This window comes from Episyrphus balteatus, chromosome X (assembly GCF_945859705.1).
Source record: "Episyrphus balteatus chromosome X, idEpiBalt1.1, whole genome shotgun sequence".
Taxonomy (NCBI): domain Eukaryota; kingdom Metazoa; phylum Arthropoda; class Insecta; order Diptera; family Syrphidae; genus Episyrphus; species Episyrphus balteatus.
This window is the reverse complement of record NC_079138.1, coordinates 7,927,215-7,939,014: the sequence shown is the minus strand read 5'-3', so window position 1 is coordinate 7,939,014 and position 11,800 is coordinate 7,927,215.

Here is an 11,800-nt window from a genome sequence, read left to right as displayed (position 1 = left end):
TTGCTTATACTTTCTGATCCTTACATTACATTCTTATCACCTTGCCTTACAAGTAGTAAAAAAAATGAACTTCCAGACGAGGTTTTGAAATTACTTTGTGTTCCCGTTGAAATCGTGGAAAATAATATTTAGTTTTCTTTGAAGAAAACTTAACTTAATTTGTGAAAAATACCTTTGTTTATTCCATATTTTGTTTTTTTTTTCTTATTTTTTATTGAATTCATAATTTACTTTTTTATTGAATTTTTTTAAATCTTAATTTACCATTGAATTACTTTTTTTTTTTTTAATTTTTTAAATTATGATTTTCTTAAAAATATTTATGTTGATATTTTTAATAATAATTCCAAATAAAACATACTTTTACAGGAAAATCAATTTTTAACTATTTTTTGTTCAGAAGAATTTTTTTTTGTAGAAGTTTTCAGAACTTTGAATGAATCTTAAAGTAAGTAAACGTTTTTTGGAATTAAGGAATGAGTCAACAAAGTAAAATCATACTTTTCTTCGTGATTAAATAAGGATTTGGTATTTTTTTTTTTTCTTATCAGATATTTCAGGTCAAAATTTTGAAGAATTAAGAAAATTTTGGCCTTTTTTCCGGCTGAATTTAATTGTATGATTTTCAAGAAGCAAAACAGCGAAAACCGTTTTAAAATCCCTCCATTAAATCAAAAGTTACAGCCCCATGACCACTTTTTCACAGTTTCGATCCACTGTGCGTCGTAGAGATATGATAAGTGTATCAAATCAAAGCTAAGCAGTGGCGGATCTAGGGGGGGGGGTCATGAAAACTTTTAAAACCTGAAAAAAAATATAGTTTTCCATAATATAATAAATATAATAACATGATATAATAACTATTACATGATTACATATTTCTCGATCCACGAACGCTCTATCATAACTACCAGCCCTATTCTGCTATCCATCGGGGGGAAAAATCGCTAAATATTCACCAATTACCATTCTGCTATTCATCGGGGGGAATCCAAACTCACGTCGGTAATATCGGTAATGTTGTTCAGTATTCCACTAATCACGTGAATGAACTTGCTCCATACATTTGCAATCCGCATAAAAAATGTTGCGGATCTGTCACTTTTGTTTGTAAAAATAAATTCACCATCGTTGAAATTAAGCAAAATGCCACTTTTCATAAATTTTTAATTATTTCTTAACTTTTAATCGGCTGCTTTTATTTTTTCTATGCAAATAAACACAAACAAAAAATTTTGTTTTCCTTTCAATTTACTTCGTCGCCATTTTTTTTTAATTTGACGTTCACCTGGACGTCAAATTGAGGGATGATAATGCAGTTTACCCGATGGATAGCAGGATGGCAAGGTAGAGTTGAAGTGAACCGAATGTGTGAATCGGATCTGAGATTCACGGGAACAGCAGAATAGGGCTGTACATAATGGCAATAACTTAATTTGATATTTTGGTTTAAGAAGATATACGCTTTTCTTTGTAACAAACCTGTGTGGAGTAAATTTATTTCATGTTTCATCCTTAACATACCTATGTATAATTTTTAAAATTCTCGGATTAGCCGCGTTTTTTAACAAAAGAAAGTACTTTTGTACTCACCGCGAACGTTTAGCATCGAATTTCATTGAGCTTGGTCACCGGGAAACTGCCATAAAATGTTAAAGTTGGTTAGATCGGCTCCGCAAGTTGTATTTGTGCGTAGGCCGTTCTAACTCTGGTTGTTGTTGTTGTTGTTGTTGGGGTTCTTCTTGAGGTGAAGTTTGTTGGGAGCAAACAGTGCTCACTACATCACAGGGTGTTTTCACTTTAACTTGGGATGACCGTGAGGTGTTGATGACGGTATCCCATGACCGCGAAAGCTTAAAACTATACATCCCACGGCTGGTACGCGAGGCGATTGCGATAAAACGCCACAAAAACTTCAATCGTGACGATTGAAGCACATGTAGCACTTCTAATACCATTCTTTTACTATAATTCTTTTCTGTTTGTAAAATATCTACATTGTTATAATCTGGTCTATGACCGTTATTTATATTTGATCTATGACCGGCGATACGGTTTTTCAATTTTTGCATGGATGGGCATAAACTGATGGGCAATTGTTTGTTCCATCACCTTAACATTTTATTTTATATACGATATTTGATTTATCATCATAAATAATGGTTGAACCAGTGGATTAAAATAATGGTTCAATAATGTTTTTATTATATTTATTGGAAAAAAATTTGAAAGCAGAGTATCCATGATTTTGTTAATGTTATTCTGACGAAAGGCAATATCACTGATATCCAATACTCTGGTAATAAAAGTAAAATCAAAATACGACCTGTAGCCAACGAAGAAGATAACATTCATTATTATATATTTTTTAAATATCAATTTTTCAAAAACGGGACATATTTTTCAAGTCTTAGTTCTAGGCCGTGTGTGAATTTGGTTGATTTTTTAGCCGAGGATAAGTTTTTGACTTAAATACTACTAAATACTTTCTTAGTTGCAAAACAAAAGAATTAATAGTGTATAAAACATTTATAAATATTAACAATTTACAAACTTCCACCGAGCGTTGACCTGTGAATTTTATTTTTGAGTTTACATTCACTTAAATTTTTTTCATCATCAATAAAAGCTGTTTTTTATTTTTCTCGTGAACCAGATCAGGGGTCGAACTACAGCATACGTTCGTTAACGTTTTGACTATTGCTCTCTCTATTTAATCAGAAGAAAATGATAGAGACAAAAAGCGTCAATACGTTAACGAACGTATGTCGCAGTTCGACCCCAGATCATTGTATTTATTTGCGAATCACTAACAAAACAAAAAAAGCTAAATATGTAGGCTTTCCAGCGATATACAATTTATTATAGGTTGTCATATAACAAAATGGAAAATTACATATCTGAAATAAGAACCTTTTTTTCTGTTCTGCAGTTTTTCGATGAAAATTTGTTGTTCCTTTTTTACTTGCGATATATGTAGGTACAAGTTATGCATTAGTACAAAAAAAAAAGTTTAGATAACATTTTTCCCGGTCCCGGAAGTCCGTCTGTCAGTCTGTCTGTATACTAAGCTACGGCCTAAACAGATGGACCGATTGATGTCAAACTTGGTATGTAGCGTTATTTTGTGACTCTCCAGAGGGGTTTTTGGAATTAATTTTTTTGGACCATAAATAACGGTTCTTGTCATACACCGATTTTAGTAAAGTTAAAATTGCTCGAAAACGGCTTCAACGATTTTGTCTAAAAAAATTCAAATGTATGTAAGTTTAAAGACAAGGTCATATTTTACTGATAAATTTTTTTTGGAAAATCATTATTAACGGTACCTGCCATAGAACGGTTTTTTTTTTAATCCGATTTACTCCGAAACTGCGCATTCGATTTCAACGAAACTTTTTGTGAAGAAGATTTAATAAAATTTCGAAACAAATAATTTTTGGATTTTTAAAAAAAATTTGCAATTTTCAATCAAATTTTCGAAAACTGGACATTGAATTTTTTTGAAATTTTGTTTCTAGATGTTGATTAGTGATTTCTACAAAATGGCATACCAATTTTATTTTAAAACTTATAAAAAATTAGTTTTTTAAAAAACCGCTCTAACGATTTTGGAATTTTTTTTTCTAAAAATGCATCTAAATATATCAATCAAAACTGCATACTTGTTTTAGAGGGCGATTTGATTTCAGACTTTATTTTATTTTTTAAGAATTTTATGTTTTTTTTTTATTTATTTTTTTTTGTACCTATATAGTACCTTCATTTCCCAAATTTCTATATAAAAATCTCAAAAATTTAAGCAACTTGAACTCTAAGAGCAAGTTCGTGCGACCCAGTCGTGCATTTTATTTCTAGGGAGATATGATTAACCCTCTGTAGGCACACCTCTTTTTTGCGAATTTGTTTTATAATTTTTTGGGTCTAAAACACGTCTAAAACGCATCTAAAACAGTCCACAACGCATACAAAACGCGTAAAAGACGCGACCAAAACACGCCTAAAATACATCTAAAACGCTTCTTAAATGCGTCCAAGACGCGTCCAAAACGCGTCCAAAATGCGTCCAAAACGCGTTAGGAACGCTCCCAAAACACGTTTAACATGCGTCCAAAACGCATCCAAGACGCGATCAAAACGCTTCAAAAACGCGCCTAAAATGCGTACAAAACGCATCCAAGACGGGTCCAAAACGCGTCAACCAAAACACGTAAAAAACGCCTCCAAGACTAAAGACAAAAGAAAGGTTGAAAAATATACTCGGGCGGAGACCTATCACGTTTTGTAGGGCTAGTTGCGCTGATTACGAAACGATATTTAAAAACTCCCTAACTCCCTCAAAATCTGGAGTTAGGGGGGAAAAAACGATTTTTTTTACCTTCATCCATTGAAAATATCTAGCTTCGTCAATTTCTTACCCATATTAAATTTTTGTACAGTTTTGGATAGAACAACAATGTATAAACATGCGGCTCGATTAAACCACCTATAATTTAAAAGCTGGCAAAGTTCAAAAATTCCATTTATTTTAAAGTAAGTACATGTTTTCAAAACAACATGCTTTAAAAATATATTCTAAAATAATATGTGCTTCCAAACCAAACGTGGCACTTTTTATGAAAATTGGCTTAGAAGAAAAAAATTTACGATTTCGACGCAGATACAGAAATTCGGTATTGAACAAAAATGTTATTTTCGATTCCCTTCCCAATCAATCGCATGAAAATTTTTTTTATCTTAACAATCTACCCCAACACACCAATTTTCCGAGATTTACTCCACTTTTCCACACAGTAAAATTGTTACCTAAACTAACCCAACTAATCAGATTAGAATGATTGAAATTGAAATTGTATTTATTTTAAAATTGTAAACACATTTTAGAACCACCATTTTAATGTGGTTTCTAAAACAATATAAATTAGTCCAAGGTGACTTTATCACTGAAGAATTCTTTTTTATAAATTGAATTGACTTTATCTTAAGATTTAATTATTTTTTAATTGAAATTATTTCCTGAAAATTAACGATTTTTTTTCAAATCTGCTTCGAAAATTTTGCCTATCCTCTACTTTTTTTCAAATTTTCCACCTTTTCCCTTGTCAAATGGATATGCGCCCTTTTTGCTTAGTACGGCATAATAGGTTGCATGTTTTAAGATCATAACAATTAAGGGTTTCGTTTAATATCAAAAAGTATGAAAGAAAAAAAATTCTGGAGATATAGAGCTATTCATCTGTGAAAAATTTATTTCAACAGTGCGTTTAGTTCCTGAGTAAAAGCTTCCCAAAGTTCAAAATAATGCACAAATTTCAAATGGACTTGATCCATTATTATTCTGAACGCCTCATAGGTATATTGGATTTAAACTAAATAAAAAATGTACATAAATACAATACAAAAAACGGAATAAATGAAATTAAATTCAGTTAAAAGTTATGACATTTGTGCATATGTATACTTACTAGGGTGACCAGCGCCGCGGCGACGACGCCTAGAAAAATAAAACGCACGACTGGGTCGCACGTACTTGCTCTTGCAGTTCAAAACACTATTATGTTAGTGTTAGTTAACTTAAAGATTTTAAGAGCTACCCCTACCTCTATTTAAATTTTAAAGAAATTTTGTTCATGTTGGGGAAGAGCCAACATTTATTGCAAAATTTTGTTAAAAACAAAATGTATTTTATTTTTTTTTTGGAAAAATAAAAATGCAGTTTTATTGCAATCGCTTTGAATAAAACGTCTGCAAAGTTTAATAAAAATCGTTAGAGCCGTTTTTGGTATAAATTGAAAAATATATTCCAGAAAGAAGAATGCGTCAACGTGATTTTCTTAATATCCCTCGACATAGATTTAACTATGGTTGTAATGAATCTTTCACTAGATGCATTAAGCTTTATAATAACTACTGTAATGAAATAGACTTGGCAATGAATAGAAACCAAAATGAAAATAAACCAAAAATATTGTATTTATTAAGCTTTTAATGAAATTTGTAAGTAGTCTGTAAGATTTATAAATCCGTAGATAAATAAAGAATAAATAAATAAATAAATTTGTATGGGAGGTACACTTTCTAAGCGAGATATAAAATAACAAACAAAAATCAACTTTCAGAATTCCATAAAAATCGTCTGTACCAGGTTAAGTCAGACAAAGCACCCGACACACTTAGACCCTTATGGATCAATTGTGATACCACAAAAGACTAGCAATTTAGGAACTCACTAGCCGAACCACTCGGAGTTTCTTAGGAATAAAGATAGACTTTAAACGTCCTTTTCCACTAGATCGCTATTGTCCTCGTAGAAAAATTCTCCTAGATGGAGTTTTTTTTTCTAATAGAGAGAGCAGGGCAGATGCACAGAAGATGTTAAACAGTTTCCTCTTCTTCATCCATGCAACTTCTGCAGAAATCATTAGAGAACAAGCCCATTCTTTTTGCGTGTCTACTTATTAGACAGTGTCCTGTAAGAACACCTATGGTGGAGCTAATATGCATTCTGTTTAAAGTCAACAAACCCTTTGAGCGTTTCAAGTCTATACAAGGCCATATTTGTTTAGTTGCTAGGCAAGTATTACTCTGATTCCATCTAAGGTTGGTTTTCTTTAAATCGTCCTGCTTTAGCATAAGTTTACATGTAGCGATAGGTATTCCTATATTGTTCCATTCTGGTTGTAGAGGAGTGATTGTTCCTTGTTTGGCGAGTTCGTCCACCCTACAGTTGCGTGGAATGTCTCTATGTCCCAGCGCCCATACGAGGTGAATGTTAAACTGCTCAGACATCTCCCTTAGAGATGTTTGGCAGTTGAGGACCGTGAATTTGTTGTGACAGAGGCAAGAGATTAAATAGCTGCTTGGCTGTCCGAAAAGATCCGAATATCCGTGTTGGATATTACGTTTTCTCTGAGCCAAGAGAGAACCTCCTAAATCGTCAGAATTTCCGCTTGGAACACGCTACATTGGTCTGGTAGCGGAAGAAAAGACTGAGATTCACTTCCTATACCTTTGTTGGTTTTTAAACCATCATATCACGGAGAAAAAAGTGCCACCTTAAAATAAGTTGATATCCTCTTAAAATATGGTGATCCCACTTAAACTCAGTTAAATTTAATGTGAACTTCATCTTATTTAAATTTAATAAAAAATTTTAAATTATAGTCACACTTTAGCTTTACTTGCAGTTTATTAAGGCACTGGCCTAGTAACCCAACAGTTGTAAGTTCGATTCCGGTGGCTGCCAGTTTATTTTTTTTTGATTTGCGTATTCAAGATATTAATGTGATTTGTCACCTTAATTTAAGGTGAAAGTCATCTTAGCAAAAAACAATGCAGAAATCCGCTCAAATTAAAGTTTTTCAAATTTTTTGAGTTCGCAACCCCCTTGAGATGAAAAATATTGTAAGAAAATTCGTTATATCGCATGTATAACAGTTTAGAAATTTGAATTCGGAAGTCGTTACAAATTGGTAATACGTTCCAAAGGGTTGAAAAGCGTTGCATACCTTTAGGCGTATATTACAACTTTCGATTGGTTCGAATCCTTTGGTGGGTACATACAAAATGAAACTTACCATTCTAGTTCATATGAAATAACGATATTGTGGAAAATTCATAATGATCGCTTATTGAAAATTAATTGGATAAAACTTAATAATAAATAAAAAAATAACACTGTGTTACAAAATAAAAATCATGTCAATTACTTTTGAAATGACCTAGCAGAAGTTGTAGGTATTACAGAGTACATCATATTTCGGCACTTGAAATTTTTCGTAGACCTTCAAAATTTCAAGTTATCGTCAAAAAACCGTTTTTCAATGTTTTCAGATTTCAACGGTTTTTTACTCAGCCATTTTTAGGTCAATTTGATTTTTTTACAGTTCTAAACAGAGGATTACTTGTTCTTTTTGAAAAGTTAGCTGCAGGACCATATGTTATGAACCGGGGTGCAGCGTGCAGCAAAAGGAATGCAAAGCCAAAGCAGCACAAAAAGAACCGGTTAGCTCAAGGCGCGGTATCATCAGAAGCTATTCTCGGGAGTATCCCTTCTAAGGTAGTGGAAGATGGTACTAGGGCCGAAGTAAATGCTAAAGATGGGAACAAACCATCAGAAGCAGAATCAACTCCATCGACAATAGCCATAAAAGCACGCACTAATCCGAATCCGGGTTCAGGTGGTCAAAACGACTCACTATACCGTGATTCGCTTAGTGGAGCGGACAAGAAATGGTATAGCAGATTCCTGAGGCAAGGTTTGTCTTGGAAAGAAGCCAAGAAAAAGATGGAGGAGAGAAAACTAGTAAGTTCAAGCGAACCTCCCAAAAGTCAAGACCAGGGTAAGAACCGATCTTGCAACAACTAGGAAATCACTAGATAAAGTGCAAAGACTCGCATCACCGGGGCTATGAGAACATGCCCTACAGCAGCAATGGAGGTTATTCTTGATTTAACTCCACTTCACCTATTTATTGAAAGTGCTGCTAAGGGAGCTATCATGAGATTTGCCAAGGAAGGAACTGGGGCTGAATGCATAGGCAACAGAGAAAGAGAATTCCTATCCAGATCCTCAGAAGAAAACTTCCTTGACTTTCCAAAAGATGCCATGGTCACAAATTATAACTTTGTGAAAAACTACAATATACTGTTGAAAAATTTAGGTACATTCCTTTGTTTGCACCTTTAAATTTTAATCCTTCGTTCACTTTAATGATTTTCGATGTTAATTGAAAGTAGAAATTGAATATACTCTATATAAGAATGTAAAATGAATTCTAAAAATTAAATTGATTTATATTTCTTACAAATAAAGGTTGTCATTTATTTATTTATTTATTTATTTATTTATTTAGCTTAATACAAGCATACAAGCATAGAAACTTACAACTATTGTTTACAAAAAAAAAACTTAAAACTAGATGATAAAAATACTTAAGAACTAAATTAATTTTAGGGAAGATAAATTAGGGAGGTTCTGGGGTTAAGAAAATATTGTAGAGAGAGGTTTTTAGAGAATGTTTGGAGTGGTGGAAATCAAAAGAGTTATCCACGCTATTAGTGGTACGTAGCATGCGATTCATTGGTTCGTTACATCCATAATTTGTACGGTGATAGTCAAGAACAAAAAGAGAAACAGATCTTAGATTTCTCGGGTTAGTATAGAGGGAGATTTTTTGCAAAAGAGCAGGGCAATCGATATTACCAGTTAAAAGTTGATGGATGAAAACAATGTCAGCAACTTTACGGCGTATATCAAGGGGTTGTAAATCTATGAGTTTTAAACGATCAACATAAGGTGGGAGGTTAAATCTATCAGGCCAGGGAAGACCACGCAGAGCAAATCGAAGAAATCTACGTTGGACGGCTTCTATACGAAGTGAATAAGATGCATAAAATGGGGACCATACCTGGCTAGCATATTCGAGAAGAGGTCTGACAAATGTTAGATAAAGGGTTTTTGTGACATAAGGGTCGGAGAATTCTTTGGACCAACGTTTAACAAAACCAAGTGCGGAGTTTGCTCTATTTATCGAGTTAGTGATGTGGGATCTGAAATTAAGTTCCTTATCACATATTACTCCGAGATCTCGCAAAGAATCCACTTGTGTGACCGGCTCATTATTAATAAAGTAGGTACGAGGGAGAAGTGATGAGCGTTTACGTGAATACGTTATTGCTTGACATTTGCTCACATTAAGCTCAAGGAAGTTCTTCTGACACAAGGTAGAAAATCGGTCTAGGTCACGTTGAAGAAGGAGGGTATCATTAAGGGAGGAGATACTTCTATATATTTTTTTATCGTCAGCGTACACTGAGATTGAAGAATCTTTTATGACACAATCGACATCATTGATTGTTAATATGAAAATCAGAGGGCCGAGATGGCTACCTTGCGGAACGCCAGATGTTGCAAGGATTGGGATTGATTCTGAACCTCTAAAAAGGACATTATACTGGCGTCCATTTAAATATGATTCGATCCATGCAATAAAAGAGGGTTGAAAACCAAGTGATTTTAGTTTGAAGAGAATAAGGGTATGTGAGATTTTATCGAAGGCTTTGCTTAGGTCAGTTGCAACTACATCTATTTCTTTGCCAGCCTCCATGGCACAAATTGAACTGGAAACGAAATCAACTAAGTTTGTGGTAGTTGATCTACCAGTTAGAAAACCGTGTTGATTAGGGGAGAAAATTTGCTTACAATGGAAGAGCATTGTGTCATAGACTATGCTTTCAAAAAGCTTGGGTATGCATGATAGTTTAGCTATGGGGCGGTAGTTAGAGATTTCTTTTTTGGGACCTTTTTTATGGATCGGGATAATGTAGGAACATTTCCAAAGAGAAGGGAAGATCCCTTTTGAGATAGAGAGCTGAAAAAGAGCAGTTAAGGGTTGTAGTAGGTTTGCAGAGCAATTTTTTAAAATTATTGAAGGTAAACCATCAGGACCTCCAGTATATTTAACTTTGAGTTTGTTTATCTTTTCAAGAACGACGGACGAGGGAATAACAATGGAAGTTAATGACGTTTGAGTGCAAGTGGCTAAATATGAAAAATAATCTAAGTCCGGTTGTGAGGAATTATTAGAAAAAGACTGGCTAAAGAATTGCGCAAATAGATTAGTTATTATTTTGGGATCATCCGAGCATGTGTTCAAATAAGCAAGGGTAGAAGGGTAGCTATCCGATTTCTTTTTAGCGTTAATGAAATGGAAGAAGCTTTTAGGATCGGATAGTATGTTGGATTGAATTTTTAAAAGGTAATCATTATAGAGAGAGTTACATAACTCAGAAAACAAAAAGTTCAAGCACTGGAAATTCGAGAAGTCAAAGCCAGAACGAGATTGCAGATATTTGCGCCAGAGTTTATTTCTTCTATTTCTGAGTGACTTGAGTTCATTGTTGTACCACGGAGGACTAGAGGAAATGTTTTTTTGAGGGGCAGTTGGTACCGATTGGCTTATACAATTGAAGACAATGGAATAGAATTGAGAGAGAGAAGTATTAATATCGCGGCTTTCAAGGATACTACTAAAGTTGGCAGCATGTAGTAAGTCATTAAGTTTCGAAAAGTTTGCTTTGCGAAAATTGAAGACATTTGGAAATTCAGATGGAATGACAGTAAGGGAGGAGTTATAGGAAAAGGTGAGAAATAGAGGAGGGTGGTACGAATCTAGGGTCGAAAGAAGGTGATCGCTTGCAGAAAGTATGCAGTTATCTACATCTGATGAGAAGACGAGGTCGAGTTGCCGCCCTAAATTGTTTTTAATTCCACTTAGTTGAAAAAGTCCTAAGTCAGAAACGCAATCGGTGAATAGGATTTCCTTATCTGTTGTGGCATTTGAAGTCAAAAAGTAAGATTCATCATCAGAGGGAGTCCATTGAAGATTTGGAAAATTGAAGTCTCCTAAAACTAAGACAACATCCGACGAGTCGGTGACATCGAAGATAGAGTCAAGAGCATCGACTGCAAGCTGGTATGATTCAATAGGCTGGCAAGGCCGGATATAACAGCAAACTGTGTAGACATTAAATTTGCCAATTTTTGATTTGACGCAGACAAACTCAAAAGAAGGGGAATCAGAAGTTTTAAGGAGTGATGAGTCGAAACGATTATTAATTGCTAACAGAACTCCACGACCAAGGGATAGATCATTACTCAAAGATCCATCAGCTCTAAAAACATTAAAGTCAGGGTTGAAAAGTTCATTATCGTTAATGCTAGGTAGAAGATTGGTTTCAGTGAGTGCAAAAATATCATAGGGAAGTGTTGAAGAATTAAGATAGACAGATGAGGTTT